General features: G+C 44.0%; 1 protein-coding gene across 2 annotated transcripts in view; it reads left to right on the top strand.

Annotated features, from left to right (window-relative positions):
- Nucleotides 1-10,518: 10,518 nt before the first annotated feature.
- Nucleotides 10,519-13,135, top strand: part of LOC125715606 (uncharacterized) — a 150,274-nt gene continuing 147,657 nt past the window's right edge. The window contains exon 1 of one of the 2 annotated variants that reach the window (XM_048987369.1): nt 10,519-12,945. The gene's annotated coding sequence lies outside the window, so the exon portion shown is untranslated. The remainder of the gene's footprint in view (nt 12,946-13,135) is intronic. The other variant, XM_048987371.1, reaches the window with a different exon arrangement.

Consider the following 13,135-nt stretch of genomic DNA (forward strand, 5'->3'; position numbering starts at 1 on the left):
GAGCTTCTTATTAAAAATGAGAGTCTTCAGGACTCATTACAGTTTGGTTATAGGGCCAAACGAGAGGTAGAGGATGCTAAAGAGCAAAAGTGGATAAAGCCTCAGAGACTGTATTGTAATTAACCTTAGGACTGCAGTCCATATCAGCCGAAGCTCTACTTTTGATCAATATGTTGTGTGTCCTACCAAACTTAAGACACTGGATTTGTGTTGTACTAAAGATGCATATAAAACTCTCCCCCTTCCACCACTTGGAGGGGCAGACCACAACTACATTCAACTCGACCCATCCTATTGTACTGTGCTACAGAGGGAAAAACCCCTCAACAAATGGACTAAAATCTGCACTCTTGAATCCACCCAGAGCCTGTAATGTTATGAGTATACGAACTGGGAGAGGTTTAAGGAATCCAGCTTGGATACTGATGTTCTTACAGATGTTATCAGCTGCTATGTTTCCTTCTGCGTGGACAATGTGATTCCTGAAAAATCTGTCAAGTTGTACCCAAATAAACCATGTGTGACAGAGCCTCAAGGGGTTGCTATACAGAAAAAAAATCATGAATTTAGAGAGGAAAACCATTTAGAACTGGAAAAAACTGAAAAAGCAAGAGAAATCTGATACAGCAAGCACAAATTTAGGCTCTGCATGGGAAAGCATGAAGACCATTATTGGTACAAAGGACAAAAGGAACTCAATGATTGTGCTGGAGGGATTTAGAGGGAGGCCCTTGGATCTCTGGGCTGGGGACCGATCTGCCCTGGTGTGGCCGGCTGCCGGCAGACCCTGCGGGCTGTCCGCCACGGCCCCTTGGGGCTCCTGCACTGTGGCTGCTGGATGACCCCCCTCCGGAGCTGTCCTATAAAAGGAAGAAAAAAAAGAGTATTAGATTTGTATTGGAATCGGCAGATATTCAAATTTACAATACTGGTATTGGTGAAAAAGAAGTGATATTGTGTTTTCCCTAATATGGAGATCATTTTAATATATTTTGCCCTTTTATCTGCTTTCATCACTAAAGTCATAAAGTCAACTGTCTACCTTAGAATTTCACTGAATAAAGTGACAAAATGGCTAGATTCTGGGCTTATTTTATGTTAATTGACTGTGCCGATGTGTGCGTTCATGCATGTTGTCCCCATTGGGACGAAGGTTATCGTAAAGTGAAACAAACTAGTTAAAAAACAAAAACATTTGCAAACAAAAATTAAAACTACATTTACTTGTGGCCCAGTAAATAACACTTAGGAACACAAACGCTATTTTTGGGGTTTAATTTATTCCATAGATCTACTTCAATAGATGTTTTTATTGGAAAATAAGATTTACATAAGTTTCTTTCCACTTCAATTTTCCCTTACAGGTAAATCTTAAAACGGGGCGGGTACAGTGTAAACACAAAATAAAATGCACAAATCACTGTAGGCTAATCTCCTTTAAGCGAGTATGCAGTAATAAAAGGGAAAATAGCGGTATTACACTGGAAATAATATGGCACTCTAACAACACAAACACGGCATTATTAGGATACCACAACAACGGAACTGACATCCAACATGAACAATATGTTGTTACTGACTTTACACATACCAGCAAAATGTTAAAGGCGCGGGCAGTAAACCGCTCTGAAACACCACACTCTACCGCTCACTATAGTTCCTATCCGGGGCTACGGTGCCATCTCCGAATCAAATGCACTGCATTGCAGTGTCTTGATTTATGCAATCTGCTTGAAAACTTTGCCAGTTACCTTAAATATTGGAATCTTGAAGATGTTTTTGATGTATGTTGCTAAATACCGCTCACTAGTTCCTACAGCTATTAAATCAATAAACTGGGAACATCTCATTAAAAAATAAAACTAACAAAATACAACTAGATAGTTTTATTCCTTAAATCTTATTGGTTTAAAAATTTATACTAATTTGTCATACAACCGTTTAAGTTACAGCACTTTATCCCGCCGATTAAACAATTGTAGTTAAATACTTTATCCAACCCCCAGGCCCGCAGCGGGACATTCGGGCCCGTGCCAGAGCTGTGGTGTTAGAGATCGACTTTTTTAAAATTAGAAATATATTGCTTTATGGGGATGCTGGCTGTGTGCTTCTCACATCCAGGTCCAGCGGTTAAATGAGATGTTACAGTCACTCTGTAGGTCCCCTGCAACAATTTGTCAAACGGAGGCTACTTTGTTTCATTGATGCCTCCTTCTCATGGGTTTATCGCTCACGACTCCAAAAGTTCTTGCGTTCCCCGAGGCCACGGGCATTAGCTGACCGACATGTCTAGACATGCAATACACATAAATCCCCTCTAAACACAGGATGGCTGTGTTTTTACCGATATAAAATGGGTTGTTATTTAACAAAATGCACTGTTAACAATACACAGCTACTGCTTTTACCATTCAAAACTGCCAGGCCCTCTTTCCTCTTTAGCTAGAAAAGGTCGATGCATCCGGTGACCCTGTAAAAATTGTTAAAAGTTTTATTATAAAATAAAAGTTTTTATTTATTATAACACATTTAAATAAGAACATAAGAACTATACAAACGAGAGGAGGCAATTCGGCCCATCAAGCTCGCTTGGGGAGAACTTAACTAATAGCTCAGAGTTGTTAAAATCTCATCTAGCTCTGATTTAAAGGAACCCAAGGATTCAGCTTGCACTACGTTATCAGGAAGACTATTCCATACTCTGACTACGCGCTGTGTAAAGAAGTGCTTCCTTAAATGCAGTTTGAAATGTTCTCCCGCTAATTTCCACCTATGGCCACGAGTTCGTGTATTTGAACTAATGCTGAAGTAACTATTTGGTTGAACAGCATCCAAACCTGTTAGAATCTTATATACCTGGATTATGTCCCCCCTCAGTCTCCTTTGCTTGAGACTGAACAGATTTAGCTCAAGTAACCTTTCCTCGTATGACATTCCTCTAAGACCAGGAATCATTTTTGTGGCCCTACGCTGCACCTTTTCTAAGGCCACAATGTCCTTTTTAAGATATGGTGACCAAACCTGCACACAATATTCTAGGTGAGGTCTCACCAAGGAATTGTATAATCTTAGCATTACCTCCCTTGACTTATACTCCACACACCTGGAGATATACCCCAACATCCTATTGGCCTTTTTTATTGCTTCCCCACACTGGCGAGAATGGGACATGGAATCATTAACATAGACACCAAGGTCTTTTTCATGATCAGCTACCTTTATTTCAGTGACACCCATAAAATACCTGTACTTTATATTTCTGCTCCCTACATGGAGTACATTACATTTGTCTACGTTAAATTTCATCTGCCAGGTATCGGCCCAGTCACTAATTAAATCAAGATCCCGCTGTAGCTGCTGAGCCGCTAATTCAGTATCTGCTACACCACCCACCTTGGTGTCATCTGCAAATTTCACCAGTTTACTGTATATATTGGTAATAATAATAATAATAATAATAATACATTTTATTTATAATGCCCTTTACATCCCAGGATCTCAAAGGGCTACAAGTTAAAATAAAGAGAGACAAAATAAATAGTTTAAAAGTAAACAAATTTAAAACTTCTAAGTGGAGGAACCAAAGGTTTTGTTAAAAAGAAAAGTCTTTAGATGCTTTTTAAAACAGTCAGTGGGTTGTGGTGCCCTCAGGAAGTCAGGGAGGGCATTCCATAGGCTTGGAGCAGCAGCACAGAAAGCCCTATCTCCCATAGTCTTCAGATTGGTTCTTGGTTTGTGGAGGAGGTTAGCCTGCGTAGAACGGAGGGAACGTGTTGCGCGTTGTGGGTTGATAAGTTCTTTGAGGTAGGGGGGGGAGGCATGTCCATGGACGCATTGGTGTGTAAGAAGCAAAACCTTATACTCAATCCTGGCGGAGACGGGAAGCCAATGAAGTGAGTGGAGAATGGGAGTGATGTGCTCATGTTTTCGCACTCTCATCAGGATCCTTGCTGCAGAGTTTTGAATGTATTGGAGCCTCTGAAGGCTCTTGCTAGGTATCCCAAAGAGAAGTGAATTGCAGTAGTCCAGTCTAGAGGAGATAAAGGCATGGACCAGTTTTTCGGCATCAGATAGGGAGAGAATGGGGCGGAGTTTGGAAATGTTCCGGAGATGGTAGAAGGAGGTCTTACAGAGATGGTTGATATGGGATTCAAAGGTGAGTTGGGGATCCATTTTTACGCCAAGATTTGTGACTGTTGATGAGAGAGAGATATTAGAGCCAGAGAAGATGATACTGGTTATGGGTGATGATTTTATCTGGTGAGGGGTGCCAACCAGAATGGCCTCGGTTTTGGAGCTGTTGAGTTGAAGGAAATTGTGATCCATCCAAACCTTTATCTCCTCCAGACAGACGGTGAGTTGAGATGGGGATGATGGGGATGATGAGAGTGGCGTTGCAGCTGTGGCATTTACATAAAGCTGTGTATCGTCGGCGTAACAGTGAAAGGAAAATCCATGGCGGCTGATGACCTGACCGAGCGGGGAAAGGTAAAGAATGAAGAGCATGGGGCCAAGAACTGACCCCTGGGGAACGCCACAGGAGACTGTGTGTGGCTTTGAGGTGGAGTCACCCATAGCAAGGTACTCTATCCGGTTTGCGAGGTATGATTGAATCCAGCTGAGGGCAATGTCAGTGAGTCCAAAGGTGGAATGGAGTCGATTTAATAAGATGTCATGGTCAACTGTATCAAATGCAGCAGATATGTCCAGGAGAATAAGCAAGGAGGAAGAGCCAGCATCGGATGACATCAGGAGATCATTTGTGACTCTTACGAGTGCAGTTTCTGTACTGTGGTTTGACCGGAAACCAGATTGGAATTTTTCATAGAGGTTGTTGAGTTTCAGGTGGTTATGCAGCTGGATGGCAACTACTTTCTCAATCACTTTGGATATAAATGGGAGATTGGAGATGGGCCTATAATTGGAAAGGACTTCTGGGTCCAGGTTGTGTTTTTTGAGAAGTGGTCTTATAATGGCTTTTTTTAAGACAGAGGGGATATGACCAGTTTGAAGAGAGTTATTTATAACAGAGGTGATAAGGGGACTTAAGATAGTGATATGGGTCTGCACCAGGGAAGTTGGGAAAGGGTCTAAGGCACAGGTGGAGGGTTTCATCTTCCTGATGATGTTTTGCACCTCTTCTGATGAAGCCAGAGAAAAGCAGTTTAGGCGCTGAGAAATAGCACATGTTGAGGAACATTCGCGTGGCCGACCAGAGAGCCGGGATGGTAGAATTAGTCTGTGAGTAAAGGAACTTCCTTCGGGAACTTCTGTGGACATAACGCGGTCGGCGAAGAAGTCCGAGTTGTTTAATAACTGTAACGCACGGTGGGATACATAAACTGTTGAGATTCATCAGCTGGTCGGCGGAGTAACTCAACATAGAGATGAAGGCAGCGGCATAGATGTAGAATGCAGGCAGAATGTTATTTCGCCGCTTGGCTGTTTTGCCGAAGGTATAATATGGATTTTCGGCTATGCAGCGGCGATGGCGATAGCAATGAATAGCAGCAGGCTTTTCCCAGATGCGCTTCTTAATGGCTGGACAAGCAGAATCGCGCCACGGTGGCAGTGGCAATGAAACTGATCTGTCACGCAGATAATAAAAAGAGGCAAAATATTATTTTAAAACTTGCCGTAATTGTATCCTCAACTCTTGTTATTCGGCTTGATTTGACTGGAGAAGCGGCGAACAGACAACGCCAGCGTCCTCCCCAGCGTCTTGCGTCTTCAATATGTTTCAAGGTTGGGCTTTTCCGCCATTGAGATTCTGCTGTGAGGCTCCCTGGCTCCTAAGACATTAGCCCTGTTGTCCTCTTGGTACACTTGGTATATAAATTAGAAACAATAGTGGTCCTAAAATCGAAGCCTGCGGTACCCCACTATGGACGCAGGCCCACTGTGACATTGTGCCTCATAACTACTCGCTGTTTCCTATCTGTTAACCAGTTATCAATCCAGGTCGCTACGGTACCTAAAATACCTGCCTCTTTGAGTTTAAGTAGGAGCCTCTTGTGGGGGACAACATCAAAAGCCTTTTGGAAATCTAAGTAGATGACATCATAGGCCTTCTTGTCATCAACTTCCTGAGTAGCTTCCTCAAAAAACTCCAACAGATTCGTTAAACAGGATCTACCTCTCCTAAATCCATGCTGGCTATCCCGCAAAATGTTATTGGAGTCCAGGTAATCTACCATTTTCTCTTTGATTATAGCCTCCATAACTTTACCAGTTATACAAGTTAGACTGATTGGCCTATAGTTAGACAAATTACTTCTACTCCCTTTTTTGAAAATGGGCGTTATGTTGGCATGCTTCCAATCAGAAGGTACCACACCTTCAGATAAGGATTTTTGAAACAGTAAAGTTAAGGGTCGGCAAATAATATCCCTCATCTCTTTTAACGCTATAGGTAAGATGCCATCAGGGCCCTGTGATTTATTTTTTTTGAGCTTAGCTAGGCTTTGCAAAACATCTGCTTCAGTTATATATATATATATATATATATATAAGCTATAGACGATGCTGGATCAGTAATAAGAACTGGTAAGTTACTAATGTCCTCAACAGTGAATACCCGTGCAAAACTATCATTGAACTCATTTACTATATCAATGTCGTTTACTATTATAAGACCCCTACTATCCTGCAGATTGGTAATTTCAGCTTTTAGAGCTCTTTTAGAGTTAAAATACTGGAAGAAACTTTTAACGTCATCCTTAGCTTCCAATGCAACCATCCTTTCAACATTTCTTTTAGCTCGTTTAATATCATTTTTTAACTCAGCCTGTAGACTTAGATATTCCTGCTTTATTCTGTCATCATCAGTTATTTTCCATTGCTGGAACAAAGCCCTTTTCCTCCTTACTTTATACTTTATTTCCCTAGTAAACCACCTAGGTTGCAATTTCCTAGATTTATTCTTGCTGGAGACAGGTATGAAGTCCTCTTGCACTTCCAATAATGTGCTTTTAAAAAATTCCCAGGCCTCTTCAACAGTTTTGTTATTTAACTCCATCCAGTTCACAGTTTCTAGTTTTAGTCTCATACACTTAGTCAGCCTGCCTAACATTGTATATTTTTGATTTGGACTTAGCTCTTCGAACACTAAACTTAACCTCAAATTTGACCATGTTATGATCGCTACTGTCAAGTGGTTCTAAAACGTCTAATTTACCAATCCTGTCCTGGTTATTAGAGAGAACAAGATCAAGAATGGCATCTCCCCTGGTAGGGGTGTTAAGAAACCGAGTAAAAAAAACATGGGGGAAGCACGACCATTCGGTTGGTCTTCTCGGGTTGGCCATTGAATTGGGGGAGATAGGCTGAATAAAGACTGCGTGAGATATTCAACAGTGAAAACATAGCCCTGGAAACTTGGGAGGTAAACTGAGATCCTCTGTCCAAGACTATGTCTTCAGGGAGTCCATAGTGCCGAAAACCCTGTGTAATAACAGGTCTGTCAATTGCAAGGATGTCGGTAACTTCGGGAGGGGAATCAGCCAGCACATCTTTGAAAAGCGATCGACTAAGGTCAAAATAGTGGTATTCCCAGGTGGACCAGTGAGGATTTTAAGCTGAGCACATAGAGGACAAGACAGGACATACCTTTCCATCGCCTTTCCCCACCCCAGTCACCAGTAGTGCTTCTCCAAGATGCGTGAAGTAGCTTTTATTCCAGGATGTCCAGGCTATATGGAAGTGTGCACCCATTGCAGTACCTTGTTACGCAGTTGAGAGGGAACGAAGGTCTTCTGTGGTGGACATTCAGGAGGCGGCAGTGTTTTCTGGTTCCAATCCAGTAGACGTTGCTCTAAATCCCAGGTCACGGGGCTCAGAAAGCAAGATGGAGGTAAGATAGGCGAGGCGGATTCAAGGTTCTTGACTGAGGGAAATTTGCGGGAGAGGGAATCCACCTTGATGTTCTTGGACCCTGGGAGGTAGGTGACCTTGAAGTCAAAATGGGTAAAAAAAAAAAAAAACAGCACCCAGCGAGCCTGCCGAGCGTCAAGATGTTTGGCTTCCCGAAGATATTGCAAATTGTGATGATCCGTAAGTACCTGGAAGGGATGTAATGCCCCTTCTAACCAGTGTCTCCATTCTTCCAAAGAATTTTTTTATGGATAAAAATTCTCGATTCCCGATGTCGTAATTTTGTTCGGCTGCAGTGAGTTTACGTGACAAGAATGCACATGGATGGGTCTTACCAGTGAGAGGGTCCGTTTGGGCCAGGACTGCCCCCATGCCTGCTTCCAAGGCATTCACTTCTACCAGGAACGGGAGTTGGGAGTCGGGTTGTCACAGGATGGGGGCTGAGCAGAACCGCTGTTTGAGGTTCTTGAAGATGAGATGTGCTCCTGGGGTCCACCTCAGTTTCTTCTCTCCTTGTCTGATCAAGTCTGTTAGGGGAGCTGCCACAACACTAAAATTCTGAATAAACGGTCTATAAAAATTTGCAGAACTTAAGAATCACCCAAGTCCCTTGATAGTCTTGGGTTGGGGCCAGTCTCACATGGCAGTGACCTTGTCTCGGTCACTTACCTACACTCCCAGGAGAGATGACATACCCCAAGAATTTCACTGTGTCACGATGGAACTCACACTTCTCACCTTTCACATAGAGTTGATTCTGTCTCAGGCACTGGAGTACCTTTCGCACATGCTCGATATGCCATTCTTCTGTTTCAGAATAAATCAGAATATCATCAATATATGCAGTCACAAAGATGTTCAACATATCACCCAATATGTCATTGATGAAGGACTGGAAGACCGAAGGGCTATTAGAAAGCCCATAAGGCATCAAGAGATATTCATATTGCCCAGTAGTAGTAATGAATGAGGTCTTCCACTTGACACCCTCCTTTATACTGGTCAGATTATAGGCACTCCTTAGGTCCAACTTTGACGAGCAGAACGAAATTGCTCCAAGGCTGAAGAGATCAGGGGGAGAGGCTCTCTTCTTTTTTGCATAATCTTATTGAGGGCTCAATAATCTATTCAAGGTCTTAGATTTCCGTCTGTCTTAGCTACAAAAAAGAACCCAGGCGCAAAATTTGATGTGGAGGGACAAATGATCCCTTGTTTCAGGGATTCCTGCACATACAGATGTAGCCGCTTGAATTTTCCCCCACTTTCCATGATGGGACCTTGGCTGGTCCTTGGCTGGCCCCTGCTGGGTTCTGGGTGGGACCTTGACTGTAATGAGATCCCCCAATATGATGTAATGAACAAGTGGGCCGGCATGATCCGCCCCTTACCTCGCTGTGTGTAAAGTACTTGCAATGATTTATCCATCCACCAGGGGGAGCAGTGATTATGAAAGCTGAAGTGACTTACCTGAAATCAGGTAGAACACCTGATTTCAGGTATCTTAACTTCACTACAAAAAAATGAAAATCTAAGCAAGTATAATTTTCTTGTATTTAGATAAAATTCCAATTTCATTAATAAACTGACTACACTGTAATAAATGACCTGTCAAATTTAGGAAATTATTTCTGTTGTGAGGCAAAGATGGCCTAAAACTAGCAAAATGTGTTTTTAGTCAGTTTATTGATGAAATTAGAATTTTGTATTTTACTTCACCTTTTGGAGATGAGGCGGACCCATGATGTATGCAGTATAATAATTACAGACTGAAACAAAGTAATAAGATTGATATTGTCATGCAATGAGGGACAGTGTGGTATATGAAAATTAAACAGATTTTAAGCTCGTTTGGCACATGATGAAATACTTCATCTGCAAGGAGGCCAAGCCAGATACAAAGCAGCAGCGTGTCCAAGCAAGAGTTATGTTGGGAGAGGAGAGTGACCCAAGATGTGTGTAACAGACTAATTACAGGCCTAAACAAAGTAATACGGTTGATTGTGGAGAATAAAGGTGGACAGAGTGGAAAATGAAAAATAAAAAAACGTATGGTTCTGTACTGTGCTTGAATAAAACAGACACATTCCTTAGTGTGTTCTGTCTGGCTAAGTCTGAAAGGCTGCTGATGGCTGCATATTCACGGGGTGGGGATGGGGGGCAGTCACAATGACGTGTGAATGTGTCATTAACTTCTCTGCTTGGCCACAATGAAAAGAGATATGTTTGCAGGGGATCAAGGTGAGGTTGCTTTCTTAACCTAAGAACACTGAACCAATGGTCAAGCAGGGTGGTGGTAGTATCATGCTGTTTTGCTGACAGCACTTTACATCACTACATTGCGCAAAGAGGATGGAATGATAAAGTAGCACTGGATAGATAGATTGGTACTATGACAAAAAATTCCCAGACTCAAAAAGAGGAACATAAAAGAAACATAGCATAATAAGTATTTACTGTAACCCTTTGGAGTCTGAGGCCTCTCACCCACTTTCAAAGTAGTCTGACATGCCTTAACATTTTAGTTTTTCTGCATTGCTAAAACATTTCCTAAAATCTCCTCTCCTTTGATCAATCCACTAAGCACAAACCCTAAAATTCTATCTAAACTCAAAGAAATGAAAACACTACCACTCTGTTAGGTTGAAGAAACTTATTAATCATTTGTTATCATTTCTGTATAATCAGCAATGAGTGTAAATGTATATACATTATTGTTTTCCTCTAGCCTCATACTTTAGATTATATTAATAATAGCATTCAGCTTGCACGTACCCTGAGTATGTGCTCAACAGCTGCCCACCTAAGCAAAACCAGAACTTTCTCTTCTTGCTCTCACCTCCCTATTTTGCGAGACCCCTGCGCCTCCCACTGACTATAAATAAAGGAGCTAAGGGGAACCACCCTTTGTAGCACATTCTGCTGAAAGTGTGGGTACCCTTGCGCAAGTAAAACTTTAAAGCGTGTTGTCTCGTAATTCATAGTGTATGCAGAGTTGGGGTGCAAAGCCTAGCGCTTTCTCCAACATATATGATTTGGAGTGTAAAGCTTTGCCGCTTTCTCCAACACACTCAAAATAGTTGTTGGCATGCAAAGTAGAAACTGTAAGACTATAATAAAAAAAAAGTATGGTCGTCTACCAAAAATATTTGTATACTGTGCAGTTGTTACATATTAGTTATCAGTCATGTTTGCCATATTCAGTACTCCAGAAAAGTTACTGTAAAGAACAAAGCCAAAAAATAAACAAATGAGAGGCATATTACAGTATGAAATCTGTCATGTTCCAGCCTTGGGTGGACAGTGGGATGGTTGTGCGTCTGGACATTTTCCATTGGATCCACCGGTTTGACGCAGCCATCCGAACAGAGTCTCACTGCAAGTACGCCATTTTCAAGTCTGCTGTAGCTGGGGCAGTGCTGGCGTACAACCGCACGGACTTGGAGCTGCTCATCAAGGCGGTCAGAGCCAAGGACCCGGCAGCGCTGAAGTCCGTGTCAGACGAGGATGTAGTGCGGCTCTACATATCCAGGGAGCAGCTGAAACATCATGTACGGAGGGTCACACTCGGCGCTCAGGAAACATTCCAGCTCATCCACCTGGCCATCGAGGAGCTTAAAGGTCCCGCCGGTCTGGATGAGAATGGAGTGAGCCTCTTCAAAACACCAGGTATGGAAAAAAAAGCTATTACAACACAAATGCCAGTAGTGTGAGAAGTGAAGCATAAAACACGGGATGTATCTATTTTACACATTTACATTAAATGCATACACAGTGGCCATTGATGAGATCTGGGCGGAGCAGCAGCGGCATCTGGAGGGCATCCAGGATCCACCAGACATGAGCATGTATAGGGTTGCACGTAACAACCATCAGCAATGTGGATGTGCCCTATTACAAATGTCTGCGTGGAAGCAACAGCCTGGAAGGATTCCACAAAGCTCTGCCGCACATGATTCCAAGTATGAACGTGTAGTCTGATCACTTCTAACAAATGAAACATGGGCCTGTTATTATTCCAACACCGTTATACATTTTATTGTCATGTCCAGGTCCTCACTGCGCAGCGCAGCCCTATCAGGTTTACCTGCTAAGCGGCATTGTGCGGTGGAACTCGGACAGGAGCTCGGATGCCGTGTTTGGTGGCAGAGGACGGCACCACAGGACCTACTCTGCACCGCTGATCGACCGCCTCAACACCCGCTGTCAGCAGCTGTTTGGTGAGACTGTGGAAGAGAATTTCCGGACCCCTGCTGATGTCCCTTCCGACGAGCTGCTTGGGTTAGAGTACCTGTTCAGCCAGAGCACAGGTGAATCTGGGACATTTTCCCTTAGCGGCATTGTCGACGATGGACCTGGTCCGGAGGAGGAGGTGGTTCAGCCCGGGCAGCCCGATCCAGACGAGGCGTACGAGAGCAATGTGGAGCTACAGGACGATGTTCCGGATGCTGTCCTCTCCCACATCACACTCACCAGCGATGAAACTTCCACTGTCTATCCATCCGGCGGGACCCACTTATCGGGTAGGTCAGTTGGTGTGGCTGTCGACACGGAATCTACGTCTCCCAGGGTGTAAGAAGTTGACCGCGCGGTTCCTCGGACCCTTCCGTATCCTGAGGCGAGTGGGACCCGTGGCTTATCGTTTACAACTCCCTAAAGTCTATCGCATCTGCCCTACCTTTCATGCCTCACTGCTGAAAGCGGTGAAGTTCAGTTCCCTACGGCCCGATGTCCCTCCGCTGGACGACTCCCCAGAGGACGTGCCTGAGGTGGACCCGGCCCCACGAGTCCGCTCCATCCTGGATTCTTGCCGCCAGAAGGGTCAACTCCAGTATCTGGTCCACTGGGAGGGGGAATCCCGGGAGGACAGTAGCTGGTTGCCGGCCAGCGCGATTGACGACCCAGACCTCAAGACCGCCTTTCACCAGTCTCACCCCTCCCGCCCTGCTCCGCGCCCTCGGGGTCGGCCCCGCAAGCGTCTTCGGCCTCCGGGAGGCAGCCGTCAGGGGGGGGGTACTGTTATGCCCCCACAGGCGGACACCACCAGCAGAGGCTCATTCAGTGTACTGAGCCTAGGTATAAAGCCAGCCAGAAGTCACCAGCCCAGTGCGAAGTATTGCGCTGATGATTAGAAGCCTTGCTAAGCACTTTCTTGTCGATTGTCTCTCCCTGCTACCAGACCCTGCCTGTTTGCCTCGTGTCCTCTCCTTACCCCTCTCTCTATCCCGTTCCAGACCCGTTCCCGCACCTGACCCCTCTACCCTGC

This window comes from Brienomyrus brachyistius, chromosome 20 (genome assembly GCF_023856365.1).
Source record: "Brienomyrus brachyistius isolate T26 chromosome 20, BBRACH_0.4, whole genome shotgun sequence".
In the NCBI taxonomy this organism is placed as follows: Eukaryota; Metazoa; Chordata; class Actinopteri; order Osteoglossiformes; family Mormyridae; genus Brienomyrus; species Brienomyrus brachyistius.